Source organism: Sinocyclocheilus rhinocerous, unplaced genomic scaffold, assembly GCF_001515625.1.
Source record: "Sinocyclocheilus rhinocerous isolate Xijiao unplaced genomic scaffold, SAMN03320098_v1.1 scaffold396, whole genome shotgun sequence".
In the NCBI taxonomy this organism is placed as follows: Eukaryota; Metazoa; Chordata; class Actinopteri; order Cypriniformes; family Cyprinidae; genus Sinocyclocheilus; species Sinocyclocheilus rhinocerous.
The window spans coordinates 185,873-212,111 of record NW_015660913.1 but is presented as its reverse complement, the minus strand read 5'-3'; positions in this window follow the sequence as shown (position 1 = coordinate 212,111).

Here is a 26,239-nt window from a genome sequence, read left to right as displayed (position 1 = left end):
TGAAACAGCTGTGTGCAATCAGTGCTGTGTGCAATCAGTGCAATGAATGATGGGATATGTAGTCCGGGGTGATATGCAACAGTGTGTAGTGCGAGAGTCAATGAAAATGGAAGGGTGACCTCTGATGGCTAGCAAACGGAAGTTCATGGACCGGATACATAACACCTGCTACTTGGGGTGTCCAATCTTGCTCCTAGAGGTCTACTGTCTTGCAGTTTAGCTCAAATTACAATTAAAAATGCCTGGTCCAGCTAATTAAGGTCTTAGATTACTAGAAACTTCCAGGCAGGTGTTTTGGGGAAGGTTGAAACAAAACTCTGCAGGACATTGGGATTCCAGGAGCAGGATTGGACACCCCTGTGCTAAAGTAATAATAATTTATATGAGATGATGAAATACTACTTGGGTCATACAAGAATGTACAACCCAAAACTAAAATCGTGATTGCAAGCAAGGTTGCAATATATAATACAATGTTATTTCACCATCTACAAGTTGTCAGTACTGTTTTGGCTTAGAACAGATGCAACATGAATCCCAATGCTGATTTGGTGCTGGTCTTGATGGTAACATGCTCTTTCTAGTAAACCAAGATACAGTTAAGTTGCCTTTTGGGTCCAATTTAGATCCATGGGGAAACACTTAACTTGAGCTGGTTATCAATCTTAAGGTAATTTTTAAAAACAAAAATCCAAATAATTTGATATTTTCTGCTATAATTCCAAGAGGTCCACTGATATGAATCTGCTAAAACTCTTGAGGGGCCACTTCACACTGAGGCTGGAGCTGTAAAGAGAGTTTTGCTATCTACTCTCAGTCTGAGCATCCACCTCCTCCTATATCGATTGGTTTTAGAGACAAGAGCTCAGGTTCCCCGAGGTCCCCATTCACTCAAGACTATCTGTCATGACCGCAGGTGGCTGAAAGATGTGCCTGTTTTTCTGCTCTTGTAGAATATCTGTCATAACATCTGATCAGGTTGCACAGGTGTTGGTTTGGATTGCAGAGGATGGGCCCGTGACAGATTTAGACAGGAGCATCACCCATGATAAGAAGCAATATCCTCTTGAAAGGCAGGTTATAAACATCTGCTAAAGTTTTCCTGAAGGGGCCATTGAATTTTATGTCCTCTGATTTGTCTTCTCCTGTGTCATATCAAAAAGTGTGTGAGAGTAAGGAATGGATATTATGAGCACTGCTTTCCATCTCACGCCGATTGGATGAAGTGAACACAATCCTTATCTTACACTTGTCTCATATCTGAAGCCCCTAGAAATAATTCAGTTTTTTTATCTGCTGAGTGGCACTCTTAGCACTGATTCTCTTATTTTTTTGTCCGCTTTGAACACCTGTGCCTTCAAAATATCATGTCATGAGATTAAAAGGATGTCAGGCACCTCTTTCATGTATTTAGATGTGCATTCACACTCTCTTGGTAGTACGTTTACTTTCTCTTGTGACCATTTTCAGAAGCATTATAAACGGCTGTGCTACTCAAGCTTGAGGTTTTTAGTGGTCAATAAGAAACACAGATTGTCATCTCTGCACATGCAACAGATTCAACTCCACCCATCCGGTGGAGGTCAGAATGTGAGGCAGGCCCACTAACAAGGGTTCTAAAGACTGCTGCCTCTGGCATTAGTATGCACACTAAATCTAATTGCATCTTGCAGGTTTCCTAACACTTTAAAAGTGAAATGTCCAGTAAGTGGTGCTAAATATGTATTTATATATATAATATTTGTTGTTGCATCTGCGTATTGCAGCAGTTCAGAAATGAAATGTCCGTTGAGTGCCTCTAAAAGGATAATGCTGTATCGTGTTTATAAATAATGTACTAACTACACCAGACTCTACCCTAAACATAACCAATAGAGTAAACAAAATAAAAATGTAAGATAAAAACACATTTTCTGAGGCAACCATGCCATTTAACTTGCTTCTACAAGTCTTTGACCTGTTTTATCGTGACTCATGTTTCATAGATGAGTGGTCTTCACTGTGAGTACAGTGCTACACCAGGTGGGCTACCAAGCAAGTTTACCAATAAAAGTGTTTTGAGGTCATAACATTAAGTAGTATTGTGCAAGAAACCACACAACATAAGTCTTTATTAATTGATAATCTGCTCTGTTACCATGATATAAAAGTTTTTGGTGTCTTAATGCCACAAGGGTTCATTTCACAAATGCAGTGATGTATATGCATTAGGGGTGTAACGGTGCACATATTCAAACCAAACATTTTCTGTACAGGTCTTTCGGTTCGGTATGCATGTGTAATCATTCCATTTTTTCAGGAAATTCAGACAATAAGGTCGTTTGTGCATGCCTTTGTGGCGCGACATATCGGCGTATAACGTCTCAGTTCTAATGGCAGCACAGTGTGCGAGTGATCGTGATCACCCCTTCCTCTTTATTACTAGTTTTAAAGGGGTCATATGATGCGATTTCAATTTTTCCTTTCCTCGTTTGTAATGGGTTTTCATGTTTTTCATGAGGAGAAACAATAATGTACAGTATGTGGAAAATAATGTGTTTTTTTAACTTTAAACCGCATAAACACATTTCATTACACCAAATACACAAAATAATGTTCTTTTTTGCAACATCATATGACCCCTTTAACATGAAATATACATGAATGAACATCTAATGTAATCACTCAATCAGTGTCTCAGCCACGGAAAGACGTCATTAAAACAGCTTGTAAAAAAATGCCATGTAGCATTTCGTTTACCTCAGGGAAGTCAATGTCAACAGCTCATTATTTGCTAGAGAAATTAAGTCTAGTGAAGAGCATTTTGTGAAATATTAGACTAGGCCTATACTTCATTATATTTACTTTACCTGTTAGTGATGCCTTAATTATTTAATGTATATGTTTAAACAAATATTTTATGAAACAAGTTATTACTCTTTAAATTATTATATTTAAATAACAAATAGAAACTGTATAATTTAGAAGTTAATTTAAAAACAATTTACATGTTTGCATACAATTTTTGTTTAATTTGAGTGTTGATTATTAAAAATAAATAGTAATTGAATTTTGGGCTCTGTTGTTAATTGTAACCTTATAGTAATGTAAAAGGGCTCCCTATAGTTTAGAGCTAAAGCTGAGGTAGATTTTTATCCCTAAGAAATGTTTAATTATAATTGAATTTATTTAAATAAAGAGCAATTTGTTCAGTAAACCATTTTTTTTTTAAAGCAATTTATGTTTAGTTTTTTTTCTCCTGCTGTACTGAAACCATACGGAACCATGACATCAAAACCGAGGTATGTACACAAACAGTCATGTTTGTGTACCGTTACACCCCTAATATGTATTGTATGTAAGTAATTGTATGTATAGGTTTATTTAGGAAGAGTTTTGCCATTGAGTCGAGGTTGCACTAAAGGGTTTAAAATTATGCAATGCTTAAAGGACATTTCTATTCAGATTCACATTATGTTTGTCCCTTAATATTATGGCTTGAGCAACACTTGCTCAGTGGACTATGAAGTAATCAGTAATGCAGTTACTGTCAGAGACAGTAATTAGTAAAGTAAACCAACTGCAATTAAGAAAATGTAGGCGGCAGTGTTGAACACAAATAATTTTAATTATTACACAGCACTCTGGAATATGTGATTTACTCATATATACTCATATATCTATCTATCCATCCATCCATCCATCCATCCGTCTTTGATATTTTGCTTTTCTGAAGGATATGAAATTCAAAAGTGATGTCACTGGAAGTTACATCAATGCTCTAGATTCAAAACAAGGCTGGAGTCCAGTTTAAAATATAAAGCCGGCATTTCTGCCTCTTGCTCTGCTCTCTCTCTCTCTCTCGTATCCCCTGTTCCATCTCATTTCCTCCTTTTTTGGCTCTAAGCCCCAGATGATTGATAACTCTCTTTTTATCTTGTATCTGAAGTGATGGACAAGCTCAATGTTAATGCTTCCCTGAATGTCCAGACGTTTGGCCTAGCAGGACCCTGCCATGTCATGTCTTATTTATATCCCCCTTTCTGTCATGGCCTTTGTACACAGATTAGAAAGTAATTAACCTTTAAAGTCAGCTGCTGGCCCAGCATTAACTATTTACAGGCTTGTGGGTCTTACAAGCTGTAGCTCTCTCTCAGTCATTTCTTCCTGTCCTCTCTGCTTCCTGCTTCTAAGCACTTTCCCTTTGTTCCTCTATTCACTTTTTCAGGTGAAGGACCACTGAAAGAGTAAAATACAGAGCTCCTAGTGCTCCAAATCTGGGAGAAACTTCCATACACTCTCAAACCATTACCTATAATGTGATGTAGTGTAAAAGTGCCAAATATCTAGAAATGTCTGACATTAACCAATACAATGGTTCCACTCTTATTTTGTTCTTATTTCACTGAAATGAACTAGACTGCTACATTAAGCTATGAACCTACATGAACCAATTGTTTGCTAGGTAGGAAGTTCATACACTGACACAGTTCATTTTATAAATTATTTAATGAGTCGATTAATTCAACTTTACTACTTTGTGATAATTATAGTGATTTTATTTAATTAAGTGTACTCTTTTAAAACCAAGAAATCCACACAGGGCAAGTGTTTTGATGAATTGCTTGGTCCCCCGCATCCTAAAGATGACCTTTCGGCACACCAGGAAAAACCTTATTTGCCTTTCACACCCAGGTGCTGCAGAGAAGCATGTTATTATCACTTTTATGACATTTGTAATGGACATGTAGTCCATGTAGTCCTGTCCAACACACTTACACCTGCATTGCATTTATAGACACCAGGCATCCAAGAACATGCTGCTCGGGTGAGTTATGCTTTTCACGGCAGAACTAATCACATCCTGACCTCATGCTAACACGGAGCATGATAAGAGCACATCAGTATGGAAATAAGCAGAACACACTTTGGTGCATCCTGCAAGAAGAGTCTATGCAGGTACTGTACTACCAAGCACATCTGGTCTTCTGTGTGCCTGAGAGCCTCCATCATGTTTCATTCATAGCCTGAAGAGACGCCCTTACAACACAGAAATAATACACGAGGAGAGGGTTATTTAGAGAGATAAGAAGGAGAAATATACAGTGGGAAAGGAGCATTAAATGGATAGACAACATCTATGCTGTCCCGCTATAACTGACCAGATATCTTAATAAACATGATGTTATAGAAACACTGAACTCAGTCATGCCTTGTCCTCCGACCTTTATCAGCATTTGTCAGCGTTTCTTTTTGACATTGTAGTGACAAAATTCATTCACATACATACATACAGTACATACATACATAAATATAAATAAACAAACTTCTTTTGTGCTTCACAGAAGAAAGAACGATGTATGAATCAGGGCTCAAAGGAATCTCATCCAAAGTCTAAGTGAGAGTTCGAAACTCTCCTCTGAATTGCTCTCCTCTCCCCGGCCAGCATCATTACAAATAACCTGCAGTTTGACCTTCAACATGCAATCTATTAATTACACACTCGCTTAGTGATGTTCATCAGCTTCACTTTGCACAGAGACGTATTTCTTAATTCGAATAATAAGGTAATTAATAACAACACTGGTAAGGTCACCACCTCTCGTCATGAGATGGCCACTGAATGAGTAGGAAGTCAACATAAAATGACTACAAGCGATAATTTGTATCTCATTTCTGACCCGCCCCGCACTCTCTGACATCAGCACCCCTCACACCACCGGTCCTGAATGACATAATGTCCTTGCCGGGTAATTACATCAGGTTCAGCGGTGTGGGGTCATAAAACTTAAAGTAGTCTAATACCTGGAAATTGGCTTTCAGGTGCGCCGTGCGTCTTGCTGTCATGTCTGACAGCGTTCTAGCGGAGGCTCTCTCGGCCACGGCCTCATAAATACCGCTATCATGCAAAACAAATAGAAGCGGAAAACAAATAGCACTAAATCATCGGCCTTACTAATATGACGGCGTGTTATTTACCGGGCTGTGTGGTCAGGCTGATAATGCCACCTTTATTGTCGATATAAAACCCTTCCTCTCGCCTATGCGTACTGTTCAGAGTGTCGCCTTCATCAGAGGAGCGGAGACAAAAAAAATGGCGATCCTTTGCAGAGTTTCAGGGTAAAATCAATAAGCGTCCAAATTATCTCTGTGCTCTAAGCAGGCAATCACAGCGGAGCCCCTCCCTCCATTCGACATCAATCCACTCACTCCCATGTAATCAATGACCCGTCTCGCCCTTTTCAGTCTGGGGTGATGCTTGAATTATGAGTGTATGGATTAATTCATTTCTATACATAAGCGTGGTGCTTTCACAGAGGACGGAACCAATATTAACAAGGCGTACGGATGAGGGGGAAGCCGAGGCGTCGCACTTCATTATGGCTGTTAAACTTCTTGTAAAGTTTTCTATTATGTGCCAAACCCAGTGGAGATTAAAGGCTATTATAATGTTATCGCATGACACCATAATCCTTCTGGCAGTGTTTCCGCTTATCCAGTATTTTTTCTTTTTTCTTGTCAAGTGATGGTTATACTTCACTGCATACGCCTGTTTTCAGCTTATTAAAGAGTTGATTGTTTTTTGTCCTTCGGCACTGATCGATATTGTTTAGTGAGACATTTCAAGCCGATGACAGTGTGTCTGTTTGCATTAAATTAGGTACATCTGAGAGTAGGCTAATAGACACGACAGATTGCATGCTGTAAAATAATTTGTATTAATTAAACACAATGTAAGTTGCATACTGTAATGTACTTTTGGAATATGTCTTTTCAATATTGTTTTAAATATTAAGTGGAGAAATGAGGGAAATGTATATATTTACTGTGAAACATATGATCTGATATGGATTTACCTTAATCAGAAAATATTCACTACCATTCAAAAGTCTGGGCTTGGTAAGATTTTGTGAAGTTTTTGAGACATCTCACTGTTTATTTGATCATAAAGACAGTAAAAACAGTTATATTCTGATATATTATTAGGCTATGACTGTTTTCAGTCTGAATATACTTTACAATGTAATTTACTGTGATGGCAGCCATTATTCCAGTCTTCAGCGCCACATGATCCTTCAGAAATCTTTTGAATGTATACAAACTTTATTATTATTAATGTTGAAAACAGTGCTGCTTAATACTGTATCTGTGGAAATTTTTTTTTTTTTTCAGGGTTCTTTGATGAATAGAAAGTTCAAAAGAAGACCATTTATATGAAACCGAATTCTTTTGTAACATTATAAATGTCTTTACTGTTTACTTCACTTTTGATCAATTCAGTGCATCCTTTGAACGCTATAGGGCAATTATATATAAAACATAATTTGCAAGACTGTTTAACTTTTCATGAGTTATATTATTTCTGCTGCTCAGTTTACTTCAAAAAACCCACTGAGTATATAAACAGCTTCTTTTAGAGATGGCACGTGGATTATTTTCATTGATTTTTTTATTTATATTTATATTTTTTATTATTCTCGTTTGTTTCTATATGAGGCTGAAGGCTAAAGCAATTTTTACTTAAATATCCTTTAGGACTTGTACTTGTAAAACACCTGACACCACGTGAAGAACATACACCAACCATATTGTCACACCTCTGGACTGTCTGTGTGTGTTTTTCTCCCCATGTGCTCCCTATGACCCAGTTTCTCCCTTGTTTGATTGCGTTCATTTGTTTGAGGTGTGTCTCGTCAATTACCCTCGTTTAGGCTTGTATTTAAAGTGTAGTCTTTTCCTGGTTTCCTTTGTCTGGTGTTACATCTACCTTCATGTGCTACGTGTGTCTCCTGCCTGCCTTGTGTTACTCTTGTTTTGGACCATTAAAGACTGTTATCCTGAATTCTCCTACGTCTCTGCGCTCTTTGCCTCCTCACAGAAACACTGTGACATATATTGTCGTAATCTTGAATTTACTGGATTCATGGTTCATCTGTGAAAGTGTTTTTAATCATTGTCTCTTAAAGTGCATCAATAGAAACATGCTATGACTCATCTTTTTGAAACTTTTTCAGCTTTTCACTCAGCGCCCTGTAAGAATGTAGAACAAATTATTTCTCTGATTTTCAAATTGAACCTTTTTGAGATTGTAGATTTAGTTTAGTTTAACTTTACTGGAATGAGAGTTTGTCATCAATGATTGTACCTAAATATTAAAAATGTGAAACTTGCTCTACCTTTACACCTTTTATAGTAATTGTGACATATATTTTATATGGATACATTTTTCATATGACAATAAAATCAAGTACTTTTGTGCTGCTTAATGTTGCATGTATTCTGTCAATCCCTGGCCCTGTTATCAAACAAGAATGATAATAGAACTGGAGGTGTGTGGAAACAGACAGGAAGTAGTTTGCCTTTCTCGTTTCTGTTTGATAGACTGTCTGACTCACGGAGAGGTTTGTTAATCTTAAGGAGATCCGGTCTGACTCGTCTTTCCAGCCATTCGGTAAAACAGTGAGGCAAATTGAGTTAACAGAATCAATAGAGCACTTTGAAAAAAGGGACATCTGATGCAGTTATGGTGTCTGGTTCAGATGCAAATAGAGGTTGAGATTCGTTGGGGGCATCAGCGAGAAGTGGATGTCTTTCCAACTTATATTATTGGGTAACAAGCTCAAAGTAAGAGGGCAAAAAGAAGGACTCCTTACTTTCCATTTTGTTCCAGTTTTCATACTTTCTCTTAATGCCCTCAGGCTGTGTCTCTCAGGGGCAAGTGAGGATGGAGCAGTGGGGCATTTTCCCTCTCTCTCTATTATTTATTTACTTCTCCTAGGCACCGGTTCATGGGAACAGCCTGCAATTACAGTGACACCCTCTGCCACCAGCAAACTCAAAGCTTTTCTAGTATTAGTTCTTAGCCTGAGTTATTGATAGTGTTATTTGTGCACTTCTCTCCAACATACACACACAGGAGACACAGGTAACACTCAATGTCAAGGTTGCTGCTTTCAAGTTCTCTACCTCACAGGCTGTTGAGCTGATGATGCACAGTGCATTATGGGGAATCTTGTCACACAGCATTGCTTGGAGTGAGGGAGCGAGTAGATAAAAACAGTCATCTCACAGAGGTTGTATTTTTTGTGCATTCATTTTTGTGCAAGTTGTCCATTGTACACTGTAAACACATGTAAAAATACAACAACAACAACAAAATGTAAATACAATAAATAAAATTAATGCATTTTAATGTAAATAATGTACATTTTACCAACTAAAAGTAAAATGAAATAGAAATTGAATAACTTGTGAACCTTTAAAATGTGGTAGCATCTAAATTAACTGGTTAACTGATTTGAAAATATTCTGTATTTACTCAATCCACCCGACTATTATTATTATTATTATTATTATTAATAATATAAAAAATACTTGCATGCATGTAACCATTTTTATAGTGTACATTCTGTTTAAATATTTTTCCAAAAGTCGCAAGGTTTATCTTTTTTACAGAAACAATTTTTAGGCTGAAGTTGCAGTGTACATTTTAATTTTCACCTATGTTTAATATTTCACTGTGTTTAATATTCACTCATCTCTGTGGTGTCTACTGGGAGACAGGTGTCATGTTGAAGGTGTTAGCTAGAGCAGAATGTAATATGTTCCTGTCCTTTATGTAATTTTAATGCTGCAAATCACTTCCGATTTTTTCCAGCTTCCAGAGACATTCCCTGGGAGCCTCGGTGTATCATTCTTATGTGGAAATCTTTTTATAACGTAAGGTTATTTTTTAAGTAGGATATTATTATAAAGAAACAGTGAATATTTGCTGATATTTTTGGTATTATTATTGACATGCAAATATGATTGTTCACTCTTATTTCAGAAATAATCATAATAAAAATATTTGTAATTTGTAATATTCTTGAAATTTTCCTGACATTTCATTTCTATTAATAACATTTCCAACTTACTAATTTATGATCAGTTAAGTAACATACAAAAGTTAGTTGTCTTCAAATAATTAGACAGCTTAGATAATGATAATAACTAGAATAATTAGATTAGTGATGAAGATGTTTCTGATATTAGGCCAGTAATTGGCAACAAGTGACTATTTTTATCAGTGAATCTCTGATTCGTTCACTCAACCGATTCATCTAAAACATTGACTCAATCAGGAACAAAACAAGTATCACGACACACACACACACACGAGGATAACTGGAACTAAGGAGCAAGGAGACGAGGAATATACTAAACGGTCTTTACTTCATGGAACTAGGATATTATTATAAAGAAACAGTGAATATTTGCTGATATTTTTGGTATTATTATTGACATGCAAATATGATTGTTCACTCTTATTTCAGAAATAATCATAATAAAAATATTTGTAATTTGTAATATTCTTGAAATTTTCCTGACATTTCATTTCTATTAATAACATTTCCAACTTACTAATTTATGAGCAGTTAAGTAATATACAAAAGTTAGTTGTCTTCAAATAATTAGACAGCTTAGATAATGATAATAACTAGAATAATTAGATTAGTGATGGAGATGTTTCTGATATTAGGCCAGTATTTGGCAACAAGTGACTATTTTTATCAGTGAATCTCTGATTCGTTCACTCAACCGATTCATCTAAAACATTGACTCAATCAGGAACAAAACAAGTATCACGACACACACACACACACACGAGGATAACTGGAACTAAGGAGCAAGGAGACGAGGAATATACTAAACGGTCTTTACTTCATGGAACACAGGGTACATAAACACAGGAGACAGCAGGAAACACATCCACGTAGCGAGTAGACCAGACAAAAGGGAAACTGAACAGGCAGGAACTTAAATACAAGGGTAATTAATAGAACACAGCTGAACGGAATCATAATTAAACTCAACAAGGACAGGAAAATTACCAAATAAGTAAACACAGAAATGCACATGAGGAGCAAAACACACACAAAACACGGACCAGAGTCTGACAACAAGTGAGTGTCTTATATAAGTCACTGAATTATTCACTCCACTAATTTGTTTCACAACCCTAATTCATTCAGGAACTAAACACCTGCGGTGTGTTGCTCAGCTGTTTATGCTTTTTGGAAAACAATTTATTTGAGGCAGCAAACATAAACAAAGCAACTGGCAATATTACATTAATAAATGTTCTTGTTTAATAAACTGTTATATAAAAGCAGTATCACACACAATAGTGCCGTTGTAGCTTGAATTCAGAACAACAACATTCTTGACCATGTGATATTGCTTAATTATAGCTAATTATAATTATAGCTAGGCTTTGTTTGAAAACCTTGCTGTAAGGAATAGTGAACAAGCGGGTGATTCTGACCTTGTACATGGTTAAATCCAGTAGCACTGCAGTAACACAATCTGTCGGCATGTTTCACGCTGATGTTGCATATGAGGACTCATAAACTCCATATCATCCCTCAGTGATTTGATCAGTTGTCTCACATTACGTTGAGTGATCGCTCACCACTCGGCCCCTGGGACATTTGTCTCCTCCAATATGAGTTCATTATCTTCAGCCACCATGTACATGGTTAAATTGCCTTCTTATCCACGCTACACCAACCTCACCCCAAGGTCAAGTGTTGCACTGTCAGGCCGATTAAAGACTGTTACACAGGAATTATCAGCCTCATCGTAAATGCTGCATCCAGCTCCTGAGAAACAAATAGAGTGAAATTGCATCAAGGGCTTGAATTATGGGCCAATGGCCATCATAGGTTTAAGGATCCTTCATGGATAATTATGTGCACGAAAATGAGAGGTAGCGCTGTAAAGTCTTCAGAGTCAGGCTCAAAGCCTGTTTATTTAGCTCTCTAGGAGTATCTCAGCATTGTTCACAGGGCAGTCGTGGCCTAATGGTTAGAGAGTCAGACTTGTGACCCAAAGATCACAGGTTCGAGTCTCAAGTCCGGCAGGGATTGTAGGTGGGGGGAGTGAATAACCAGTGCTCTCTTCCACCCTCAATACCACGACTGAGGTGAGACCCTTGAGCAAGGCACCGAACTCCCAACTGCCCCAATTGGCTGCCCACTGCTCCGGGTGTGTGTTCACAGTGTGTGTGTGTGTTTGTTCACTTCTCACTGCATGTGTGCACTTGGATGGGTGAAATGCAGAGAACAAATTCCAAGTAGTGGCCATACTTGGCCACACATCACATCCTTTCCTTTCCTTGTTCTGTGAATGCATTGGATTCTGACGGATTCAACTTGCTCACAAACTGTGTTGGTGAAAACAAGCCTATGCTGTAGTCTTTTTGTGTGTGTGGTGGAGTGGTTGTTTTGCTTTAAAAGCATCTTTGAATAGCTCTTGAAACGCAGCCTTTGATAGGCACAGTGCAACACCAGATAACTCTTTATCGCCAGTTGAATGGCTAATGCCCTCTCTTACTCTTTCCCCCGTCAAAAGATGCTATTTCTCCTCTGTAATAAGCAAAATGCAGTCACAATGCAACCATCTGGATATGGGAAAAGAAGATTTGTTTGCAAAGAGTTGTGGAGTATAATGGCAAACCGTTTATGCAGTGAAGACAGTGAATTTGCAGAATGGCTTTATGCTGCGCCAAATGATAAGTTGACAAGTTCCACTGAAGAGTTCGAATTTGTACAGTTACAATTGTATCCAAGATACAATTATCAGCCATTCTATTAATATGCGTGCTGGGTATTGCATTGCCACTGAGCCGTTTGATTTTAATGTATTCAGATATATGCTTCAGTATATATGCTTATGCAATAACACATTTTAAAAAATCAGAAAACATTTGATTAAACCACCATTTATCTTTTGTGATTTCTTTCGGTTTTAACTGAATTTAACAATGAAAATGAACCAAACAGAAAGTCATTAGCTGACATTATCATCCAATACACTTTTATAATAAAATTCAGAATTGAAGAATTGGCTCCATTTCAATTCATGAGTGTGAAATTGAATTGTCCATCCATCCATCCATCCATCCATCCTTTTTAACATCTATTTATTGTTCTATCTGTTTGTCATCTCTCCATAAGACCTAAAAACAAAACTTTAAGGCTTTTTAACTTTAAAAAAATGAGAAGTTCTGAAAATGTATTAACAGAAAAAAACGTTTTTCTTCTTCATGAATCAATTCATCATTCAATTGGAGAATTGGCTCCATTGAAATTGAGTTGACTATCTATCTGTCTGTCTGTCTGTCTGTCTATCTATCTATCTATCTATCTATCTATCTATCTGTGAACAGAAATGAGGAAACATATTGCAATTTCAAATTATTTTCATTGTACATTCAATTTTGAATTGCAATGATGTATTCTGTTTGCTCCTTTCATTCAAATTCATTTCAGTTCAGCTGTTTGGAATTTAAAAAAAAATCTAATTTAGTTCTGAAGGACACAGCCCAGACAGCTGGTACTAATGAGTGAGGTTTGTACGAAAAGGTACACCTTTTTATAGTTTTATGTACAATTCACAGTTAAGCCAAGGGCAAGTTCTAACTGGTCCAATAGTCAAAGTAAACCAGTCTGCGTAGACCCCAGAACATTAAGCAAACCTGATACGTGCCCCCCTGTATTTATGAGCTTGGACTTAAGCCAGTTGTACACACATTCATTAATGTTGTTCTGGAATGTTCTGTCCTTTTGAGACACCTACTTATAAGTGTTGAAAATGCAAAGACATCTTGTAGTAGGTCCTTCTCAAACTAGTGGCAAGAATCTTGTCTCTTCGATTGAACGGGCATGCTTGCTGTTGCCTGTTTCAATCACAGTCTGCTGGGTTTTTTATTTCATTATTTTTGTTCAGTTTTTGACAGATTTATGCCTGAATATCTTAAATTGAAATGCAGAGTCTGAGTCAAGCAATGACTCGATTTACTGTCCCAGGGACATCTCATGCACCTGACATCCCAGTCAGGCAGGCAGACTCTATTTCGGAGCTGAGAACGAGAGAGCAGGCAGAGATGAGTGTGCCAGTGTATGTAGCGTTGGACATTTCCCTTTATTTTCCACTCCAGCAAAGCGACCTCCTCGTAACCCTTTGTAATGAGGATGTGGGTCATCATTTTTGCCCGTGACTCATAAAAAAACTTGACACTTATGCTAGGCCTCCCAGCGATGTGACAGCTCACCTCATGTCTATCCACGGCCGCCCTGTTCCAGAGGTGATGACAGAAATGCTGGTCCTGCAGCTTTTTTTATAACTTCACTTTCTCTATTACCCATTATCCGCCTTATGCCAGGCTGGAATTTTTATCACAACAGTTGTTTAGCTATTGTTATTCCACAGATGCAGGTCATCATTTTTAGCAGCTATGGGTAGAGTTGCTCTCATTTAGCGTAGCTTTGGGACGGAAACAAGTCTATCTGACCTGAATGGGTAGAGGAATTACAAGCAAATTTTCTTTCTATAATCATAAAGTATTGTCCAACAACCTCAGATGTACGTGCAGACACATTTAAACCAGCTAGACTACACAATTCAGCTTTTTCTTTTCTCTTTATTTGACTGTTTTTATTCTAGTGGGTGGCTTTTGCATGCATTGACGTAAATGGTTCATTAATCTTTGCAAATTAGGTAGATAATTACAATGTAAATATATAAAGGCACAAACACTTATAACCCCTAATGAGTCCTGGGTATTCATTAGCACCATTATGTTGAATCAACTTTATCTTATGTAATATTTGCAAGACATTAAAAAAGAATACCTTACATCTTTTCTTTTTGTTAAAATATATGTGAGGGAGACTATTATGAAAGGCCTACATTTTAACTTTAGAAGTCAACATGACTCACATAGCAACATACAGTATAGAAGTGATTGTTACCTAGGTAGCTATTTTTACCTCCTCTGAAGTTTAGTTTTGTTGGTGTAACTGAATTACTGTGATAATATTGTATATTATTGTGATAATATTATAACAATTTAATATGCTGATTTGCTGCTCAGGAAATATTTCTTCTTAGTATTAGTATCTTTTTTTGTGGAAACCCTGATATATTCATTCTTCGATGAATATAAATATTAATGTGAATATAAACATACATTTGAAGTATCTTTTTGTAACAATGTAAAAGTCTACTCTATACTGTCACATTTGATCAGTTTAATTTTCAAACAAAACAAAACATTCTTACTGACCCCTTATTTTTTTATAAGTGTAAATAGAAACTGTATTGCTATGTTTTCAAAATTGTTAATTTCAGATTTTCTTTTAATCACTGATACTTAAATGCTGAACATTTCATATATGCAATTTTGATTCCATCACAATGGCATGTTTGTGATTTGCATATTTTGTAGTATGCATTAAGATTGCATGCTTTATTTATTGACTTCTTCACAGTGCTTGTGCAAATACTTCATTTGGACTGTTTACACAGGTGCACCAACCTATTTATGCTTCATCTATGTGGAACACAAGTGCTTGCAGGCATGCATACAGAGCAACAACACAGTCAAACAAGCAACATATTGCAGCATTACTTACTCAGAAAGGACTAACTACGCTATGAACTTTGCAATATAACCAGGACCAATTATGTGCTTATGTTCTGTGGTCAGAGAATCTTTCTAGACAATTGCCCAAATGAGTTGAATCTCCTCCAGCAAATGAGAATGAAGCATTCAGTGTGTCTGCATGCTGCCAGACTCTTCCCAGAACACATTTCAGGTGTCCAGATCGGTTAGAAGGCAACATTGTTTGTTTACTACACTCTGTGAAAAGTGTAGAAAAGTATGCTTGAGGGCACAATGTGTCCAAATCTACAGATTTACAACTGTTTAACTTTGGAGAGCGAAATGCATGAAAGTGTTTGAGGTTGTAGTTTCAGACATAATAGTGAGTACTCTCTAAATGTAATTGGTCTGAAGTGGGCACACTCAGACTAACAACAAAGGAACATTTTAATATTTCATTAGAACAGATGAATGGAAAATTGTTTAACGCTTTTGATGACTCCATTTGACCATGACATGTATTATTAACAATATGAATATTTCTGATTACAGTTATAGTGCTTAAACTGGCTACCAAAGTGATTTAGTCCACTGTTCAAACTCTTTTCGCTTGCTGTAACAATATAACCATCATTTTAGTCTAGTTATTGCATTGTGAACTATTTATTGGAGAATAGAAGAGTTTGCCTTCAGCATGCAGCATTGCACCTCAATCCATTTTAAGCATATAAAGGCAAGATTCCTCCAGCCACGCTATTCATTTTTAAACACGAGTAGATGTCATTTGTGATCAAGGAGGGACAAAATGCATTGTGAGTCAGTGATGAAAAGAGCAGATCTGGGCCTCTAACACAAGAAAAACATGATGAGAAGGAAAGACATAGCAGCGGATTACTTTTGTTTTCCCAATCATCCTTTCATGGCAAACAGTATTGATTCAGATTCTATGGCCCTCTCTGTCTTTCTAACCCTCCATCTCTCCGGCTCACTCTTCTTCTGCCCACCTGGCCCCAAGAGAAATGACTCCTCAGCGCTCTGTCTTAGTATTAAAGAACCGTTGACAGGGAATCATTCTTCCTGATCTCTGAGTTTAGCCTTTAATTTTTACAAAACCTATCGATCATGGCAGTGGGGGGAGAAAAGTCTCAGTAATATTTCCAAGCAGCGATTAAAAGATACCACCTTACGACATACATCAATCTGCAGAATGTCATTCGTTGTCCTCGTCACACTGTAGATTATAGAGCGCTGGCCTATTAAAGCAATAAGCTACAAGAGGCCATGCCAAAATCATTTTAATAATCATTTTTTGTCTTGTTTTCCTGTAAAAATATCTAAAGATCCATAAATCAAGTTAAATTTGAAAAATTGCATAAGATGTTGCAATTAAACAGAATATATCTTGAGTTATGATGAATTCTGCAAAGCGTTATGTATAGTTTCATTTATGTAGCATAAATCTTAAATGATTCAATTTTCATACCCTTATCTGTTGAAGTTGAACTTTAGCTCAGGAGCATTAATTTTGCTTGTAAATGTTACCACACTTTGAGTGACGCTAACCTGTGGCAAATTCAATTGAAAGGGTATGATTTGGAAAGGCACACATGTCTTAATAAAAGGTCTAACAGCTGAAAATGCATATTAGAGCAAAGACCAAGCCCTGAGCTGAGAAAAAAATCTGCTGCATTGAAGGTTCACAGAAGCATGTAGCCTCCATTATCTATAATGGAAGACATTTGGAACAACTAGGACTCTTCCTAGAGCTGGCCTCCTGGCCAAACTGAGCAATTGATGGAGAAGGGCTTTGGTTAGAGTGGTGACCAAGAAGCTGATGGTCACTCTAGTTGAGCTCCATGATCATATAGGAGATAGGAGAAACCTACACAAGGACAAACATCGCTGCAACACTCCACCAATCTGTGCTTTATGCCGGTGTGGCCAGACTCAACCCTCTCCTCAGTGAAGACACATGAAAACACACTTGGAATTTGCAAAAATACACCTAAAGGACCCGCAGACTGTGAGAAATAAAATTCTCTGGTCTGATGAACCTCAATTCCAAGCATCATGTTTGAAGGAAACTAGGCACTGCTCATCACCTGCAGAGTACCATCCCAAAAGTAAAGTGTGCTGGTAGCAGCCTCATGCTGTGGGGCTTTTTTTCAGCGGCAGGAACTGAGGGACTCAGAGTAGAAGAAAAGCTTTATGCACCAAAATATTGAGATAGCCTTAATGAAAACCCTGTCCAGAGCACTCAGAACCTCAGACTGGGCAGAAGGTTCTTTCCAACAGGACAGTGAACCTAAGCACACAGCAAGAGTGGCTTATAGACAACTCTGTGAATGTCCTTGAGCGGCCCAGCCACAGCCTGGGCTTGAACCCAATCAAATATTTCTGGAGAAAATGAAAATGTGTGTCTGCCCCCATCCAACCTGACAGAGCTTGAGAGGTGAAGAGGTGAGGTGAAGAATGGCAGATAATTGCCAAATGATGATGATCAAAGATTGTCGCATCATACCCAAAAATACTTAGGCTGTAAAGGTGCTTCAGCTAAGTACTGAGATAAGGGTTTGAATACTTATGCAATGTACTTATTTCAGTTTTTTTTTTTTTTTTTATAAATGTACAAAGTTGTGGCAGTTCTGTTTTGCTTTGCCATTATGATGTATGGAGTGTAGATTTATGTCGGAAAAAAGTAATTTAAATCAGTTTAACGTAAGGCTGCAACATAACAAAACTTGAAAAAAAAATTAAGGGGGTTGAATACTTTCGCAAGGCACTGTATATATATATATATATATTATTATTATTATTATTATTAATATTAATATTTTACAAATGGTAACAAGTGTATCACCCTTAATTTACCCAGGCAGTATCAATATGATAAAACAAATGTTCAATTAAAAGTTATATTTATTCATAATAATAATTAAAGTGATATTTTGTACTCCACAAAGTAGTTCAGTAGCCTAACTGTTGACTGTTTACAGCAATGCATTTTATCAGCATTTTACAAAATTGTGCTCGTCCAGTCAGAAATTATTCTCTTAACTATGCGTTTTATAATTCTTATAATTGTAAATATGAATTGTTATTTGGTTGACATGACGCCTGCATTGCTTTACAGCAAATTCATGCTGTAAAAGTGATATTTAAACATTGATGGCTCCTTAAAGTTTTATTAAGCTGAGCTTAACCTTGTTGCACTCTGTTACAGTGGTACTAAGTCAAGCTGTCGCTCCTGTGTTTGGTGTTGAACGAATCTCTTCCTATAATGACTACAAACCAGCAAGACTTCTCTCCTGTGGCATGAAGCAATTAAACTTACTAAAATACATGCATGATGCATAACATAGCGTGCTTGGAGGTCAAACGTCCTCTGACAAACTTGCAGGGAAAATGACGAGATCACTGCACTGTGCTCAAACCTGATCCCTTATGGATTCCCACTCTTTATCCCAGCTGCATGTTAACACACTGACCACGTACAGCCAATGTTTTACGTGTAGTAGGCACAGTGCCATAGAATCATGATGGATGATTAGAGCGGCACAAAAAAGCCACTAAAGTGTTATATGTATAGAAGATCTCAACCAGTGTCACTCAGCATGATTTCTGCTACTGAATACACAACAGACCTTTGTTTATACTTTCCATAGTGTACACACACAAACATTTTAGAATATTACCTTATTAGACATATTTGCATTTTAGTTAAGAGGAAATGAAATGCACAGCAGGGCAGGATTAAGGACTCACCAGCAGGTGAAGGGGAGGATGAGAATACCGATGGCTGTCCGCAGCTGCCTCCTCCCCTACTGAACCACTGCAGCTACAGAAACAACTCTACTCACACCATTATATGTAAATGTGTATGTATATATAGTACAAGTTATGACTGTCTGGTTATAAGGTCAGACAAGATTTTAAGGTAACTATTTAACAGTATGTTCTAACTTGCACTGAATACATGCTGCAACCTACCTGCTCTGTTACTCCACACAGAGTAGATGCAGTGATAATAAACCCTAGAAACCCACTTGTTATGCTCCCTGCTTGAGAGGCTATTTGAAGGCACACTGTTGAGCTTATGGATTTAGCTGCATCCTGTGCTATTCTGTTTTTAAGGGGTCAATTTTAGCAGCTCCGTTGCATTTGTTTCGATGCAAAATGCTTGGAAATGTTTGCCCATAAGCCATAGTTGCAGATGAATGTAGATTTCCCACTATAATCAATCAATCAAAATATTTATTTATTTATTTATTTATTTGTTCTCTATTAACTATTGTTATTATTAATTACTTTATATGCTGATTAACTAATCACATATGAGTGTGTGTGTGTGTGTGTTTAATTAAATGCAATTAAAATAATTCTTCAATTAATTAAATAATAATGGTAATTACATATAATCTATAATTAATTCCATTAAATTATTTTGTTGTTTTGTTTTTGTTGGTATACTTTATGTTCATTGGAATCATGCTGGAACATGTGAAATCTGTGACATTTTTGTGATGGACATCAGTTCTCATGTTAATTAACGTGCATTGTCCCTATTTAAAATAAAATAAAATACATACATACATACATACATAAATGTGACCATATTGCATTTGTTGTGTACATGCTAATCTATCCTGATGGATCCTGGACAGCAATGTTTTTAAACATATTTTTAAAAAAAACTATCTATAGAGCAGTGGGTGATTGACAGTTTAGTAGGCGCTCTGTCAGTTATCCAGAGTTTTTAAAATAACCATATTTAAAAATGTATTTAAAAGCATATTTTAGAAGTATATTCATATATTCTTTAATATGCCTGCTGTCAACATGACACGTAAAGCACATCTACAGTTTGCTTAATGCATGTGTACCATTAACTGAAAATTCATAAGTTTTCTGCTTATTTTAAAATTAAAGTAATATAGTATATAAAGTAAAATATTTTGTGCGTTTTATTTTTTGCACTTGCTGTAACAGTGACATTGTGAGTGATATAGGCTACTGCATGCAATCATGAAATAAGATCACAACCGTGCTTTCTTGTGTAACACAGAAAGAGCCAGTGTAAGAAACCCTTCAGTTTATCTGTGAGGAAGTGAAGTCTTGGGGGAGTGGAGTTGTTTGCCTGAGACGCTATTGTGCCAGCTGCATTGTCTTATAAACCACCGGTGGATCATAATATTGAGGTTTGACACTGTTTACTCATAAAGCTTTGATTCTTTGCCTGATAGCTGTGGGATCTGCTGCTGTACCCTGAATTTCTTCTTCTAAGACCATAAGGATTACATCAGACTTTTATCTCATGGTGCAGCATTACATCTGCCATGAAGAACTAAATGTGTATTGTAAAAGGTGACGCAGCAGAACCGTATCACATTTCAGATTAATTGTCGATGTACTATGAAACTGTCAACAACTTTATAAAGCCGGTTAAACTGATTCATGTGCTAATAATGGCATTCAGGAGGGGGCATTTATTGAACATACAAAGAACAATTTAGGTAAGTGTTGGCTATTTGAATTGCAAGTAGCATTAAGATGTTTAAGCACAGCAGAGGTTACTCTGGCACTAAACACAATAGCCAAAGTGCCCTTCTCTGAATAGACACCTACAGTCCCCAGGAAGAATTTCACAACCTTTCATATACTTAATGAAGGTTTTCATAAATGCGACACAATCTTGCAGTTTTTTGGCTCCCTCCAGCCAAGTCATTATTCCCGCACCCATGAGGAATACCCAACCCTCTTTCATCCATTTAGAAATCTCTCATGCCGCTTTTCTTTCTTTCGTCTGGGAACAGGGAGGTGGGTGGATGAGGAACACTAGCATACTTTTACACTCTCTCACTCCTTTCTTTCTTTGGGACACTTAAAGACGCCCATGGTTGCCGGCTCTCTTTTATTATTTCAGATTGGTGAAGCAGGTGATGGAGAAAGCAGCAGAGCAGAGAGGTACAATAAGGAAATTGTCTTGAGCCAAATAACTTCAGATTAAGAACATGACTGAAACTGTCTTTTCTGCTGTTGTCAGCCCTACACGAAGAACGGGAAACGAGGTTAGGTGTGCAGAGAGCTTTTTATGAGTATATGCTGAGTGTATCTTTAACAGGTGACTTCAAATGCACCTACTTATAACAAAACATAAACAAGACTGGGGGGAAAAAAGGAAAAAGAAAAGAGGAGAAGAGGGCTGTTTGCCACATAGTGACTATTTCTCAGGGTATGTTTATTTTTTTAAACTCAATTTCTGTACTTTAAGTATGTGCCTTAAAGTACTGCCTACAAAAAAAAGTTATTGAACATTCTCAAAAAAAAAAAGAAAGAAAAAAGCTATTGCTACAAACTCAATTTATGTATTTTTAAAACTCAACTTCTGTACTTTAAGTGCATGTCTCACAGTACTGCCTACAAAAAAGTAGTAAAAAATAGAACAAGCCTTTACACATTTAAAGTTCATTTAAATTTAAAAATGTAAAAAGCAAAAGCTTAGTTAGTTTTTAGTATTATTGTGTAATTGGAGTTGTGACAAAATCTAACTTGTGACAACTTGCCCCTTCTCTTACGGGTTTGGAATGACAAAAGGGTGATTCAATGATGACACAGTTTTCAGTTTTCGTTGAATTAACCCTTTAATTTCACCAAGGTTGGAACATGAAAACAGCATTTTTTGCAGACTTAAAATCTTTCTCACCCAGCTCTTACAAAATGTAATTGTTTCATTTATTTAATTTTTATGGGGTGGATACAGAGAGATGAGGTCACAGAAGCAATGATGCATGAAAAATGCCATTTCGTGCCTAGATTCCTGCCGCTTGGATCACAAAACTAGCTGTCACTTCTGAACATTAGTGTAATACTCAGGCTGCTCCGATGCCATATCGAGACAGCGGCCCTCCATAATCACTGTTATATAACAAGGAAAGACGCTGAAGGAGGATTGGAAAGAGTAACTTGCCGTTCAATATTCGTGCATGGTTATGTTTCCTAACAGCTCCTGTCACCCTGGGTGAAATCCTAATCAAGACGCATAGCAATTCTCACATAACCTCATCTTAAACGTTGTACGCCTCATTCTTTAAATGTAATATTAATATTTTACAGATGGTAACAAGTGTATCACCCTTAATTTACCCAGGCAGTATCAATATGATAAAACAAATGTTCAATTAAAAGTTATATTTATTCATAATAATAATTAAAGTGATATTTTGTACTCCACAAAGTAGTTCAGTAGCCTAACTGTTGACTGTTTACAGCAATGCATTTTATCAGCATTTTACAAAATTGTGCTCGTCCAGTCAGAAATTATTCTCTTAACTATGCGTTTTATAATTCTTATAATTGTAAATATGAATTGTTATTTGGTTGACATGACGCCTGCATTGCTTTACAGCAAATTCATGCTGTAAAAGTGATATTTAAACATTGATGGCTCCTTAAAGTTTTATTAAGCTGAGCTTAACCTTGTTGCACTCTGTTACAGTGGTACTAAGTCAAGCTGTCGCTCCTGTGTTTGGTGTTGAACGAATCTCTTCCTATAATGACTACAAACCAGCAAGACTTCTCTCCTGTGGCATGAAGCAATTAAACTTACTAAAATACATGCATGATGCATAACATAGCGTGCTTGGAGGTCAAACGTCCTCTGACAAACTTGCAGGGAAAATGACGAGATCACTGCACTGTGCTCAAACCTGATCCCTTATGGATTCCCACTCTTTATCCCAGCTGCATGTTAACACACTGACCACGTACAGCCAATGTTTTACGTGTAGTAGGCACAGTGCCATAGAATCATGATGGATGATTAGAGCGGCACAAAAAAGCCACTAAAGTGTTATATGTATAGAAGATCTCAACCAGTGTCACTCAGCATGATTTCTGCTACTGAATACACAACAGACCTTTGTTTATACTTTCCATAGTGTACACACACAAACATTTTAGAATATTACCTTATTAGACATATTTGCATTTTAGTTAAGAGGAAATGAAATGCACAGCAGGGCAGGATTAAGGACTCACCAGCAGGTGAAGGGGAGGATGAGAATACCGATGGCTGTCCGCAGCTGCCTCCTCCCCTACTGAACCACTGCAGCTACAGAAACAACTCTACTCACACCATTATATGTAAATGTGTATGTATATATAGTACAAGTTATGACTGTCTGGTTATAAGGTCAGACAAGATTTTAAGGTAACTATTTAACAGTATGTTCTAACTTGCACTGAATACATGCTGCAACCTACCTGCTCTGTTACTCCACACAGAGTAGATGCAGTGATAATAAACCCTAGAAACCCACTTGTTATGCTCCCTGCTTGAGAGGCTATTTGAAGGCACACTGTTGAGCTTATGGATTTAGCTGCATCCTGTGCTATTCTGTTTTTAAGGTGTCAATTTTAGCAGCTCCGTTGCATTTGTTTCGATGCAAAATGCTTGGAAATGTTTGCCCATAAGCCATAGTTGCAGATGAATGTAGATTTCCCACTATAATCAATCAATCAAAATATTTATTTATTTATTTATTTATTTGTTCTCTATTAACTATTGTTATTATTAATTACTTTATATGCTGATTAACTAATCACATATGAGTGTGTGTGTGTGTGTGTTTAATTAAATGCAATTAAAATAATTCTTCAATTAATTAAATAATAATGGTAATTACATATAATCTATAATTAATTCCATTAAATTATTTTGTTGTTTTGTTTTTGTTGGTATACTTTATGTTCATTGGAATCATGCTGGAACATGTGAAATCTGTGACATTTTTGTGATGGACATCAGTTCTCATGTTAATTAACGTGCATTGTCCCTATTTAAAATAAAATAAAATACATACATACATACATACATAAATGTGACCATATTGCATTTGTTGTGTACATGCTAATCTATCCTGATGGATCCTGGACAGCAATGTTTTTAAACATATTTTTAAAAAAAACTATCTATAGAGCAGTGGGTGATTGACAGTTTAGTAGGCGCTCTGTCAGTTATCCAGAGTTTTTAAAATAACCATATTTAAAAATGTATTTAAAAGCATATTTTAGAAGTATATTCATATATTCTTTAATATGCCTGCTGTCAACATGACACGTAAAGCACATCTACAGTTTGCTTAATGCATGTGTACCATTAACTGAAAATTCATAAGTTTTCTGCTTATTTTAAAATTAAAGTAATATAGTATATAAAGTAAAATATTTTGTGCGTTTTATTTTTTGCACTTGCTGTAACAGTGACATTGTGAGTGATATAGGCTACTGCATGCAATCATGAAATAAGATCACAACCGTGCTTTCTTGTGTAACACAGAAAGAGCCAGTGTAAGAAACCCTTCAGTTTATCTGTGAGGAAGTGAAGTCTTGGGGGAGTGGAGTTGTTTGCCTGAGACGCTATTGTGCCAGCTGCATTGTCTTATAAACCACCGGTGGATCATAATATTGAGGTTTGACACTGTTTACTCATAAAGCTTTGATTCTTTGCCTGATAGCTGTGGGATCTGCTGCTGTACCCTGAATTTCTTCTTCTAAGACCATAAGGATTACATCAGACTTTTATCTCATGGTGCAGCATTACATCTGCCATGAAGAACTAAATGTGTATTGTAAAAGGTGACGCAGCAGAACCGTATCACATTTCAGATTAATTGTCGATGTACTATGAAACTGTCAACAACTTTATAAAGCCGGTTAAACTGATTCATGTGCTAATAATGGCGTTCAAGAGGGGGCATTTATTGATCATACAAAGAACAATTTAAGTAAGTGTTGGCTATTTGAATTGCAAGTAGCATTAAGAAGTTTAAGCTCAGCTCTGGCAATAAACACAATAGTCAAAGTGCCCCTCTCTGAATAGACGCCTACAGTCCCTGTGAAGAATTTCACAACCTTTCATACACTTAATGAAGGTTTTCATAAATGCGACACAATCTTGCAGCTTTTGGTTCCCTCCAGCCAAGACATTATTCCCACACCCATCAGGAATACCCAATCCTTTTTCATCCATTTAGAAAACTCTCATACCGCTTTTCTTTCTTTCGTCTGGGGACAGGGAGGTGGGTGGATGAGGAACACTAGCATACTTTTATACTCTCTCACTCCTTTCTTTCTTTGGGACACTTAAAGACGCCCATGGTTGCCGGCTCTCTTTTATTATTTCAGATTGGTGAAGCAGGTGATGGAGAAAGCAGCAGAGCAGAGAGGTACAATAAGGAAATTGTCTTGGCCAAATAGCTTCAGATTAAGAACATGACTGAAACTGTCTTTTCTGCTGTTGTCAGCCCTACACGAAGAACGGGAAACGAGGTTAGGTGTGCAGAGAGCTTTTTATGAGTATATGCTGAGTGTATCTTTAACAGGTGACTTCAAATGCACCTACTTATAACAAAACATAAACAAGACTGGGGGGAAAAAAGGAAAAAGAAAAGAGGAGAAGAGGGCTGTTTGCCACATAGTGACTATTTCTCAGGGTATGTTTATTTTTTTAAACTCAATTTCTGTACTTTAAGTATGTGCCTTAAAGTACTGCCTACAAAAAAAAGTTATTGAACATTCTCAAAAAAAAAAAGAAAGAAAAAAGCTATTGCTACAAACTCAATTTATGTATTTTTAAAACTCAACTTCTGTACTTTAAGTGCATGTCTCACAGTACTGCCTACAAAAAAGTAGTAAAAAATAGAACAAGCCTTTACACATTTAAAGTTCATTTAAATTTAAAAATGTAAAAAGCAAAAGCTTAGTTAGTTTTTAGTATTATTGTGTAATTGGAGTTGTGACAAAATCTAACTTGTGACAACTTGCCCCTTC